General features: G+C 40.9%; 1 protein-coding gene across 3 annotated transcripts in view; it reads left to right on the top strand.

Annotated features, from left to right (window-relative positions):
- Positions 1-13,031, top strand: part of STK39 (serine/threonine kinase 39) — a 304,821-nt gene that overhangs the window by 127,696 nt on the left and 164,094 nt on the right. The gene's annotated exons all lie outside the window — the stretch shown is intronic.

Raw genomic sequence — 13,031 nt, 5'->3', positions numbered from 1 at the left:
TCTGTGTTTGGGTCAGCTCTCTCCAGCCTTTGCTTCGGCCACTCACCACCTCACCCTTGCCACATCCTTACAGAGCTATTGATTCTGCTTTTCTACTAATGCACTCCTGAAGTCCCACCTGGGTTTTCCATGGGGTTGTGTATTCTGGCCCCCCTGCTTAAAAGGCTTCTCCCTGAACTTGTATCTTGCTGCCTCTGGCACCTCCTCTCTGGAACTCTCTCCTCACATCCCCCCTGCATCCAGATGGTTCTTCAGTCTTCTGTCTGTACCGCTTCTGCACCTGGGCATGGGTCCCTTGTTGCACTTCCTGTCGTTTGCAGTTACTTCCCTCACACTTTTGCTTTCTGGACCAGACTGAGTTCCCTAGGTGAGGGGATTGTGTCATAGTATTCCCGTGTTCCCAGTACCCAGGACAGTAATTTGGTCCATCTGGAACTGAACTTCAGGAAATGAGCTTGCAAAGTCATGATGATGGCTTTCATGGGAGCTGATGTGAGAGCATGAGGAGAGGCAAAGTGAATCTTGTCGTATGAAATGGGAAGAGTTGAGAAGATTTCCAGTTGGTGCTGTCTTCTTGTATTTCAGGTCTGGGACTCAGAGGTTATCTGCTTTTAGTTTCACATCCTTTGTCGTCTTCCCCTGGCTGAGAGTCTTGGATGAGCCAATCAGCTCGACCCACCTTTGCCACCTTGTCACAAAGCAGAGTGATTAGCTTCCATGACCTACCACTGATGCCTTATGCACATTGGGTTACCTGACAGCGAAGTTTAGTCCCTGGCACTCAGCATATTCTATGCTGTCATTTTCTTTTCCCAGACAGGATGTACATAAGTGTTCCATCACCAGAAGCCACATCTAATTAGGAAGATATTTTGAAACTAGAGTTCAATTAGTTTTCACTACTCTCTAATTTTGGATTGCCTGTTACCTATCCCCCCATTTAAGGGAAACAATTTAAGCTTAACTCTTTTAGGTCATGATCCTCTAAATCTTTAAAAGGAGTATGACATTTTGGAGAAGGGGAGGTGATGGAGATAGAAAGTGATGGAACTTGTGTGCACAACTGGGAAAGGAAACCGTCCATTCTGGTGAAAGGGATCCAGATGTTTTACTCTTCTTCCTCCCTTCCTCCCTGCCCATTCAGGAAGAGTGGTGAGGCCAGCAGAGGGCAGGGTACGCATGCTTAAAAAACCAAGAGTGGAGTTGGGGGGCTGTACTGGCTCTGGGTTAATCAAATTTGATTGATATAACAATATGATGCACTGTTTTATTGTGCTTTAAAAAAAAAAGGCCAGAATATATGTATTTTGCAATTTCTTTTTACTTTGAAATTAAGTAGTTTTAAAACAAATTAAAATTCAAGAGGCTCAGTTAACGTTGTATTTTGATACAGGCTTTTCTAGGCTTCCCCTTAAATTACTTCTCTCAAATTCAAATATTCATTTAGGAGCACATATAATAACTTTAGTTTTCTCTCCCCTCACATACAGGAGGGGGAGAAGGAGTCCTTGTAGAACATACAAAGCAGTAACAGAGCTGAGAAATTCAAGTAACAGCCTTCAATCCAAATTTAAAAGGCTATTTGAAGGTGACTTGAAATTGTTTTGGCTGTTTTGCAACCACTTTATGGGTTGATGTAATTCTGTTGGGGCGGAGCTGGGAAGGTCCTGTCTCATCAAGGCTGGAAGGGCTCCCTTAGATGATAAGGATAGAGTATAAAGAGGTGAACTTTCTATGTGACTTTGTGGAAAGTAGTAGGAAGGAGGAAGAGGAAAGTGAGAAACTGAGCCTAGAAAGAGGTGGAAAAGGCCCAAAAGAGGAGCTCTAGGTCAAGAAGCTGGGATCCACCAAGTTCTGGGCTAGAAGGTAGGTCCACGCTTGGACACTTGCAGACAGGCCCCAGCCAGATGCTGGCTCTACCACTTGCACAGGGTAACTCTGAGCATCGGCTAACCGCATCTCCCCCCCCGCGCCCCGCCCCCCCGCCCTGCCTCACCTGTGAAGTGCACACCATTCAGTGCTTCTCCTTGATCCTCAAGGAGGAAAAACGAATCCTGAATTGGGCCTCCAGTGTTTGCCAAGGTCTAGTCCCTTCCTCATCCCTTCTGCCTGTGTTCTCCACCCGGTCCTTCTCCATGTGTCCCTTTGCCCAGGTCTCCCACACAGGCGGCCCTCCCCTCTGCGGAGAAGTGTCAGCCTGCTCCTTCCTCAGCAGACCCCACTTTCAGGTCCAAGAGGCCCTTCTCTAGAGAGCAAAATTGGAATCCTGCTGTATTCATTGTTCTGTGATTTACCTGCATTTTCATTGAAGATTCCTGTGGGCATCTCTCTGTGTCAAGAAACAAAAACTTACCAAGTCACGTCTAATGGCTGTGTAATGTTCTACTCTAAGAGTGACTATAATTGATAATCAGTTCCTTCTTGATGGAATTCAGATGGTCTCCAACTTTTTGGAGTGGGTGAACACCATGTGCCTGTACTCTTGGATACGATGTTGCTGGTTTTGTTCGGATGTGTTGCCAGGAATGGAATTGCTTGCTGGAAGAATATATGTGCCTTATAATTCTTGATGTAAACTGGCTTATTGATGTTTATAATGGTAGTCATTATATTTTACATCCCAACCTGAGTCTCAATTCTGTCACCTATACAATAATAAGTTAGCCACACGCACGCACACACAAACACACGTATATTCTTAGCTCAGTGCCCAGCATACAGTATTTAATATTATGCTTTATATTTGGTATTGAAATGTTATCCATGTACATTTATTTCCCTTTTTGCTGGCTCTTCCATTAACTCTTTCACAGAGAGCAACCCAGGTCTCCTGGTAGTTTTGCAACCTTGAGACTTGCAGGAACTTTAGGAGAGATTAGAATGACTGTGCACTAAAAGCTGATCGATAGAAAGCCTATTATGGAGGTCCCAGCTTGGGGTCCTGAACTCGTAGGGTCATTAAACGTCGTGAGGAGAGAACTCCTGGTGGTGGAGAGTGTGGGGAGCCCTACCGTTCTGCAGCCGGTTCTTAGGTAAGGAATTCTCTTTAGTGTGGGGGCTGGGCTTAGTGTGCAGCCTGACGAGGTATTTTTGCCCATTATCCTGTCACTGCAGTCTCTGTGTCCAGAACAAACAAAGGATAAACCAGCTGCCAGCCTGAGAAATGGTCCAGCCGAGTTCATCATCCCTTGGTTTATGGAGGGCTGGGGTCAGCTGTGTGTGCTGGGAGCAGTGTTGGTTATGGTCCACTTCCATGGTCAAAGACAGCACCGGCACTTTGGATGCTGAGCTTTTCCTTTTTTCCCCTCTCTTTTATTTTTATTTTATTTTTACATTTTTATGTTTTATTCCTCCTTATTTCATTTTGTTATATACTAGTATCCTGGTTCAGATCCTTTATGATTTTAACCAATGGCAGCTTTTAGAGTTTGAAACCCCATTTTTCTTTTTTCCCTGCATCATTGTGTAGGACGTTTTTTAACAAGTATAACCTTGAGCTTACATCTTTACTGCCCCTCGGCTGCCTTTGAGCCTTGGGTGAGTCACTAACCTTTCCTGAGACTCGATTTCCTCACCTTTCCAACTGCTGATGTTTTGTTTTGTTTTATTTTATTTATTAAGATTTTATTTATTTATTTGACAGAGAGAGAAAGAGCCCAAGCAGGGAGAGTAGCAGGCAGAGGCAGAGGGAGAAGCAGGCTTCCCACTGAGCAGGGAGCCCAATGCGGAACTCGATCCCAGGACCCCGGGATCCTGACCTGAGCCGAAGGCAGATGCTTAACCCACTGAGCCACCCAGGCGCCTCTCAACTTCCCATGTTTAAATGTGACAGTTGATAGGAAATGCTTACACGTCTGTAATACCACAGCGATTGCATCAGTGCCTTTGCCTTTTCCTTTCCCTCATTGTGCATCAGGAAACGTTTGATAAGGAAGGAGTTGTGTGTTATACAAGTGAGCCTCAGGAAGTATTTAAATGTCATGTAAGGATTATCTTTTATTTTCTTAAAGAAACGAACGTCTAAGGTTGGGGATTTTCACCTGCTGCTTTGCTTCTTCCTTGGCTCTGCAGAACCTCAGAAGTGAACCTGGTTCTTCACATAAAACTGTTTGTTCTTGCTCTTCTGCCAGACTTCTAGTTTCCTTCAGGACTTCAATTTACTACAGTTTATTTAGAACTGGGTTATTCACTTCTCTATTTTAATTGTAAGATTTCTGGCTTCTTCATTTATTGATGGATTTTAAAGTTATAATTAGAGAGGTTCCCCATTTAATGTATTTTTTAACAGATATCATTAATTTATCTGTTAGAAAACAAAATTCAGCTGAGGACATTTGAAGACCTAATTGGCTTTATTAAAGAATTGCCTGAGTCGGGCAGCTTCCCATCTAGCAAGTACAGAGATGCTCAGGAATTGTGCAAAATGGAAGATTTTTATGGGAAGGAGGGTGGAGCAAGTAGTTACTGGCAGAAGAAAAGAAAGGATTGTTTCAGACAAGGTCACCTTTCCTTGGGGGGGAGAGGCAGGGGGGTCTTATTAGGTGGATTATCTCATCTTCATTTGGGAGATGGAGAGGACTCATGTGACAGATGACCTCACTGGTGCTGATCAGAAAATTCCTGACCGGCTGAGTAAGACTACATTTTTGAGGGAGGCTGGAACTGCATTTAGGTGAGGCTGTAAGCCCAGGTTTGGTTACTTGGCCGGAGTGACTCCATTTTGGGCCTGTGGTTTTCTTTTCAACAGAACAAAGAAAAAAGTTTTCAGAAATGAATGACCTCCACACCAGCTACTTCCCTGCTGACATCTTCTGTGATATGGTGTTATTTCTGTGGGATCCCTTCTGCTTTTCTCCTTTTACCACCTTGAGAGCTATTCTCCTGTCCCCTTTCCTTATAGAAGCTTAATGCCTGGCGGTTCTGAAACTTAACTGCGCAGATCCCCAGGCCTCTTCACCAAACATCCATATTCAGTAGATCTGGGGCCGAGACCCAGGACTCCACATTTACAATAAGCCGCTCAGTTGGTAGTGGTACCGCAATGAGACGGACCTGGCTGGGCTCCAGGTTCGGAAGGAAAACCGTATTGCTAAGCTCACTTGACAAAAAAATTATTTCATAGTCCTTTATAATTACATAGACACAATGAAAATGCTTATATTTCATCTGCTGCTTTTCTCTTTTTTTCCAATGGAACTTTGGGCAATGCTGTTCCCACCTCTTGGCCATTTACACTCTGAACTCCACTGACGCAGTGCCCCCCCCACCCCCGCCCGCCTCCCCGGGTTGTCATGTGTGAGCTTGGTCTGCGTTACGCTGCTTGCTTGCTGGGCAGACCGTTTGAGGCAGAGCTGCAGTACCTTCTTAAACCACGACTGCTTCTGGTACTACTTACTAGGTCTTAGGTGCGTACCCAGGTGGGTGGGTGTCTTCAGAGTGCTCTGACTTTACTAGCATTATTAATACAGGTGCTCATTTCTACCATCTTCATAACGCTAGCATTAAACAACAAAGTTTAACTGAGTAAACTTGAAGATCCAATTGGCTTTAGTCAGTGATTCATGCATCAGGCAATATCCCCTCCAGCGAGTCGAAAGGAGCTCAGAGGAATTATACCGAATGGAGGGTTTTTGTTGGCAGGAGAGTGGGACGAGGAGGCTAAGCTAAATTAATAACACAAGGAACGATAGGTGTTGGCGAGGTTGTGGAGAAAGGGGAACCTTCTTGCGCTGTTGGTGGGAATGCAAGCTGGTGCAGCCACTCTGGAGAACAGGATGGAAGCCCCTCAAAAAGTTAAAAGTAGAGCTACCCTACCATCCAGCAATTTTGCTACTAAGTATTTACCCAAAGCATACAAAAATAAAATTCAGAGGTGTACACGCACCCTGATGTTTATGGCAGATTATTAACAATAGCCAAGCAATGGAAAGAGCCCAAATGTCTACCGGTTGATGAATGGATAAAGATGTGGTGAGTATGTGTGTGTGCGCGCGTGTGTGTATACATATAAACACACATCTATTTATGTATATATACATATAGATAGATAGACACACAGGTATAAAAATGGAATATTACGCAGCCATCAAAAGAATCAAATCTTAGCATTTGCAACGATGTGGTTGGAGCTAGAGTGTATTATGCCAAATGAAATAAGTCAGTGCGAGAACGATGAAAACCGTATGATTTCACTCGTATGTGGAATTTAAGAAACAAAACAGATGAACACACGGGAGGGAAAAAAAAGAGAGGGAAACAAACCCTAAGAGACTCTTAATGATAGAGAGCAGACTGTGGGATGACAGAGGAAGGTGGGCGGGAGATAGGCTAGGTGGGTGACGGAGGGGGGCACTGGTTGGGATGAGCACTGGATGTTGCATGTAAGTGATAAACTACTGAGTTCTACTGAAACCAGTATTGCACCATATGTTAACTAACTAGAATTTAAACAAAAATTTGAAGAGAAAGGGAAAAAAAACCCAGGGCCTTAGTAAAGATCACTGTATTCTACTCTTAACTGCTGGAAGAATGATGCAGAAGAAAGTGGGTGTCACCTTGGATGCACTGGAAGCACCTGTGTCTTGGAGTGCAGTCAGCTTTGGCACATGTACCAGTTTCCTAATGACTGAACTTTATGATATAGTCCAGTATTTGGAATTAATTATTTTCACCAATCTAAATTATTAGAAATTCAAGTTCCTAATAGCCAACAATATTTGGAAAATTTAGATGGACTTTTTCAATATTATCAGTAATCTTGCTATAATAAAGATATGGCTAAGTTAAAAAAAAAAAAAAAGAGTGGATTATTTCACCTTCTCTTAGGAAAGGCAGGGGGTCTTGTCATGCAGATTACCTCTCTTGCAGGTGCTGATCAGCAAATTCCAGACTGTGTGGTTTAAAATTCTACTCCTAGGAAAGCTGACAACTGCAGTTAGTTTAGGTCTTGATTCTTGGTGGGGTTTAGCAGAAGTGACTTCATTCTGGACCTTCATTCTTCATTTTTAACACTACATTCTTTGATGCGTGATATAGGAAGGTATGTGGTAGACTAACATTCAAGGGAGGCAAGCTGGATGAATGAACCTTTTTCATATCCTAGTGCAGGGCGAGAGAGAAAGGTGATGTGCAGACTTTAAATTTGGACAATGAGGAGTAGATCTTCTAATAATGGATACTATCTAAAGATTAAATAGACTGGAATTAAAATCATGAGGGACCTAGGGGCGCCTGGGTGGCTCAGTGGGTTAAAGCCTCTGCCTTCAGCTCAGGTCATGATCCCAGGGTCTCTGCTTAGCAGGGAGCCTGCTTGCTCCTCTCTATCTGCCTTTCTACCTACTTGTGATCTCTGCTTGTCAAATAAATAAATAAAATCTTAAAAAAAAAAATCATGAGGGGCCTAATGTACTGGAAGAGACTCTAGCTGTCACCTCAACCAGAGCTTCCCAACTGGTGGTCAGGACACACAGGTAGAAAGTGAGCGGGTTACAGGTTGAGCCACAATATTGATCTCATTCCTCTGGGCAGCTGAGCTGGGCTTGAGGTGGCTGGAGTTCTGGGGCCAGTTGCTCTGAATTGCTTCAGTAGATTATCCCAGTGTGCTCTATAATTTTCATTTTCTACATGTGTCATGAGGCCTGTAAGTTTGTGAAATTAATCACCCAAACCCCCTGGTATTAAAATTCGGCAAACCGTAGAAAAGATCTTACTTGGAAATCCAAGAATTTGGATACAAGAGATTTTGAGAAAGCTTAGGAGTTCAAAGAATTCAGTTGGAAGGTCACCCGTCTGAAGGTATCCTCCTGGTATAGGGAGCTGAAACTGAGTTCTGTGGAGAGTGAATGGATTTTTAGTCAGCGACCAAGACCTCGGTCACTGCTTTTGGCTCCTGCTCCAGTGCTAACTTTTTATGTTGCTGAAGCTGAAGGTCGGTGACAGAAAGAAGAATTAATGGATTATGTGTTCTTTGAAGAGCAGGGACCATCCTACGTGGTTAACTTCAGGGCTAACTATGTTCTCTGACAAGATAGGTGTCTAGTAGGTGTTGGCCAAATGAACGAACATGGTGGGGTTTATTTTTGTCTCTATGGAATTTGGGTCAGATGTCTTTCAACCCTTCTCCAATAAAGAGTCAGTGAGATTCTTATCTCTTGTCACTGTTTGCTGGGAAGGAGGAAAGGAATTTATTTCTGTTGGAATTGAGGATAGTGAAAGATTTTACATTCCATGTCATATTTAAACTTCCAAGAGCCTTAGAGGAATTTGAAAGTGGACTTCAACTAGGTATTAAAAACTTGTCTTTAGGGCACCTGGGTGGCTCAGTTGGCCTTCGGCTCAGGTCATGATCCCGGTGTTCTAGGATCAAGTCCCGCATCAGGCTCCCTTCTCCCCCTGGAGTCTGCTTCTCCCTCTGACCTTCTTCCCTCATGCTCTCTCTCATTCTTTCTCAAATGGATAAATAAAATCTTTAAAAACAAACAAACAAAAACTTGTCTTTGAATTTATAAGGAGAAAATAGCTTGCTTTCAGGTATGGATTTTGTTTAGTTTAGGGTATTTTTTTCCTTTCACTGTATACACGTGATAGATAAAATCATTTGAGTTGCCCAATAACTATATCCTGCCTTAAACATAGATCATATTGCATTTCTGAGTTCACAGAAAGTGGAGGCAGTATGTAAGGATCTAAAGTAAAAGAAAAAGAAGCTAGGGGCTGAAGTAGGCTTGGTGTGTTACATGTGAAAGCAAACGTGCATGACAGCTCTGTGGCAGCAAAGGGGAAGGACTTGTGTCTAATCTGGTATTGAATTCATGTATTGATATTTTACTTAATTTTTTTTACATTTGACAATAAATGTTGAGTCTGAGATTCTTGAATTAAGCTGATAATACTGAGACTTGAAAGATGGCTAAAATGTCCTCAAGAGAATTGTGTATGTCTCTTGGTTTCTGAGAGAAAGAAACACAAATATTCTTTGAAGGAATACTTTCTTCCAGATATAAATAAAACATCAGAAATAAATAACTAATTTAGGTATTACCTCAAGAAATTCAGATACTGAAATTATCTGTGTTAGGCATTTTATGTAATATATGAAATATATGAAGAAAAAAAGGATAGAATGATAGAAATGAGTTAAAAACAAAATATCAAAAATGACCATGCAGATTTGAAAAAGAAATAGCTTTTAGGAATGAATCTTATAACTGTTAAAATAATAAGAGTTAAAACAAATAAACAAATTCTCTCCCTGGAAGGACTTAGATATATGAAAAAATATTTGGTGGTTTGACAGGTTAGATACAGAAGAAGAGAAAAATGGACAGTTGAAGAAATTACCAAGGTTGCAGCATAGAGAGATAGGAAGATGAAAATTTTGAGAGAGAGAGGTTAATAGATTTAGAGAAGAGAGTGAGAAATTATGACATAAATCTAATCATAGTCCTCGAGAACATAGTAGAGAAAATACAGAAGAGGTAATATTTGAATAATTTTCCAGAATTCATGAAATATAGCCATTCACAGCAACGGGAAAAATATTGTGAACAACCAAGATAAATGAAAAGAAATCTGCACTTTGGTATTTTGAAGTAAAACTGCAGAACCCCAAAGATAAAAGGAAGATCTTCAAGTCCACCAGAGAAGAAGAATAGATCACCTGTAAGAGAGTAATAAGTAGGCTGAGCTCAGATGTCTTTTTAACAACAATCATAGTCTGAAGATGGGAATAACTTAATATATTCAAAATATTTAGAGAAAATTAAGAATTTCAAGACTAGAATGAAATAGAGATGTTTTTAACCTTAAAAAAATATCTTATTAATTTATTTTGCAGAAAGAGAGAGAATAAGCAGGGGAAGCAGCAGAGGGTGAGGGAGAAGCAGACTCCCTGCTGAGCAGGGAGCCTGATTTGGGGCTTGATCCAGGAACCTGGGATTATGACCTGAGCTGAAGGCAGACGTTTAACTGACTAAGCCACCCAGGTACCCCTGAAATAAATATATTTTAAGATTAGCAAAAACTAAGGAAATTTATACTGTAATGTACTTACATCAAAGGAACCTTCAGAGGGTGCCTGGGTGGCTCAGTCAGTTGGCTGTCTGACTCCTGGTTTTGACATGGGTTATGATCTTGGTGTCAGGAAATCAAGCCCCTCATTGGGCTTGGTGCCCAGCAGGGAATCTGCTTGAGATTCTCTCCCTCTCCCTCTTCCCTTCCTCTGCTTACTCTCTCTTTCTCTCCCCCTCTCTCTGGGATAAATAGATAGATCTTAAAAAATTAAAAAAAAAAAAAACACCTTCAGGAAGAAGGAAAGTGAAAATTAACAAACGTGGCATTTAACTTTTTTTTTTTTTAAAGATTTTATTTATTTATTTGACAGAGAGAAATCACAAGTAGTTGGAGAGGCAGGCAGAGAGAGAGAGGGAAGCAGGCTCCCCGCTGAGGAGAGAGCCCAATGCGGGACTCGATCCCAGGACCCTGAGATCATGACCTGAGCCGAAGGCAGCGGCTTAACCCACTGAGCCACCCAGGCGCCCCTACATTTAACTTTAATTAGAAAACAACAATATTAATCTGAAGAAAATAGAAGGAAGAAATTGGAGTTGATAAAGATCTGAGCATGGAGGACATTGGGAGAAGGAGAGAAGGGAGTTGGGGGAAATTGGAGGGGAGACGAACCATGAGAGACTGTGGACTCTAAGAAACAAACAGAGTTTCAGAGGGGAGGGGGTGGGGGATTGGGTGAGCCTGGTGGTGGGGATTAAGGAGGGCACATATTGCATGGAGCACTGGGTGTGGTGCATAAACAATGAATCTTGGAACACCAAGAGAAAAAAAAAGAGGAGTTTAGTCTAAAGCAAGGGTCAGCAAATCTGGCCAAATCTGGCCCAGCACTGTTTTAATAAATAAAGTTTTATTCGAACATATACAAAAAAATAAGTGAAATTTAGAAAAACAAAAATATCACAAACAATTAAACTATGATTTCAGCAGAGATTAAAAAGGGACTGTAATAGTGCAGTGAATTCCTATATGCCATATATCTAGAGGAGATGGATAAATTCTGAGAAAAATATAACTTACCAAAACTGAGTCAAAGAAAAAAAAGAAAAAGACTGAATAGTCCTATAGGTTAACAGGCAGAACAAGATACTATTTATTATTTCTGTTACCTTATTAAATAAATCTAGCAAAATGTGTATAGGAATTTTAGGTGGAAAAATGTAAAACTTATGGGAAAATATTGAAGAGGACAAAATAAGTAAATACATGTTCATCAATAAGATTCAGTATAATAAAGAAGTCAGTTATCCTCAAATTGGTGGTAGAGTCAATGCTGTTCCAAATCAGACTCCTACAAAAATTTTTGAGAAACTTGACAGTTAATTGCAAAATTTATTTGAAGAGCAAAAAGCTTAAGAATATACAATGTAGCTCAAGACCGTGTGATATTGGGGATAGACAAAAGACCAATGGTATAAGATAAAGAACTCTCAAACATACCCTTGGTATATGACAGATGTATTGCAGATTTGGGTAGAAAGAGTGACTATTGTATGAAGTAAATAGTTCTGGGACAAGAAACACAGCCATATGGGAAAAAATTCTTACTCTATACCATACAAATAATTTCATTCCTAACCAATTAAAACATTTAATGTAAAGGCAAACTAAAACTTTTCAGGGAAAAAAACCCTACATTACTTTGAAGCAGGGAAGGTCTTCTTAAATAAGACCCAAAAAGTCTATCTCTGAAAGAAGACTTTTAAAGTCACCTGCATTAAAGTTAAGGACAGTTGTCTATCTGTTATTAATGTAAACCTCAAACTGGGAAAAGGTCTTTTTAAGACATAGAACAGACAAGTGATTGGTGTCAAAATATGCAAAGAACTTCTTCAGATCAATAGAAAAATGGACATAAATACACAAACAGGCATTTCCTAGATGAAAAAATATGAATGGCCTGGAAACATTCCAGAAGTTGGCTCCCCATCATTAGTAGACCTACTGCACCTCTTACATATAGCTTGTGGGAGGGAAAAGCACCACAATCAATTTGGAATTGAAGATGGCACCTTCTTCTGAAAGACATTTTTATGTCCTTTAGTCCAGCCACTGTACACTTAGAGAATTCTATGTCCAGGGAAACTTCTGCCACCGTGCTATGAGACATTAAGAGGAATGTTCAGAATAACAGTTACAGTTCTAAGCAGAAGAAAATAACCCAGATATCCTTACACAGGGGAATGATTAAATGTAGTATACCTATATTTATTAGAATAGTTAGAATATTAGTTAGAATATCATACAGCAGTAAAAGTGGACAGCACAGATGAATCTCAGAAGCGTAATATGGAGTGAAAACAAGCTACACAAGACTCTAGTGAGATTGATACCATTTTTATAAAACTGAAAACTGAGCAAAATTAAGTGATCTAATATTTAGGAATATGTCTTTGAGATGATATTTTTCCAAAAAAGAGGTAAACTGCACACAGATTTATGGTAGTGAGCAGGAATGGGGCGGGGGAGGGCACATGGGTCAATGCAGCAGCATTTTAAGTTATATAATATTGTTGTTATGCTTCATTGCCTAGACCTACGGTACGTACGTTCATTTGTAGGAGTCCAGAATCCTGTACCAACAGCATAAAGAGCCAGACTGCCTGTGTTCCCATCATGCCTGCTCTGTTCACTAAAGGTTCAGTCATGGGCAGATTGCCTTTACTTCTTTAGAGCTCGGTTTCCTTATCTGAAAAATGGGATGATAGCCACAGTTATCTACATCATGGAGGAGTTGTGGTCATTAAATGGGACCCTCTGTAAGACTGAAGTTGGTCGCCTGGTACAGAAGAAGTGTGCAGTATATTTAGCTCTGTTATTTTATTATATCTTTCTGAAAACATGGTGTGTACTGCTGTGTACTTCACGTAGAGTTCAGGTAGATCTTGTTCCCACATAGAGTGCACTTCTGGTCTGATAGTATGGTGGAATGAGATGTTTACAATATGCATTTAAATATGTGTAAG

This window comes from Mustela erminea, chromosome 8, assembly GCF_009829155.1.
Source record: "Mustela erminea isolate mMusErm1 chromosome 8, mMusErm1.Pri, whole genome shotgun sequence".
In the NCBI taxonomy this organism is placed as follows: Eukaryota; Metazoa; Chordata; class Mammalia; order Carnivora; family Mustelidae; genus Mustela; species Mustela erminea.
This window is presented reverse-complemented; position numbering and strand designations above follow the sequence as displayed.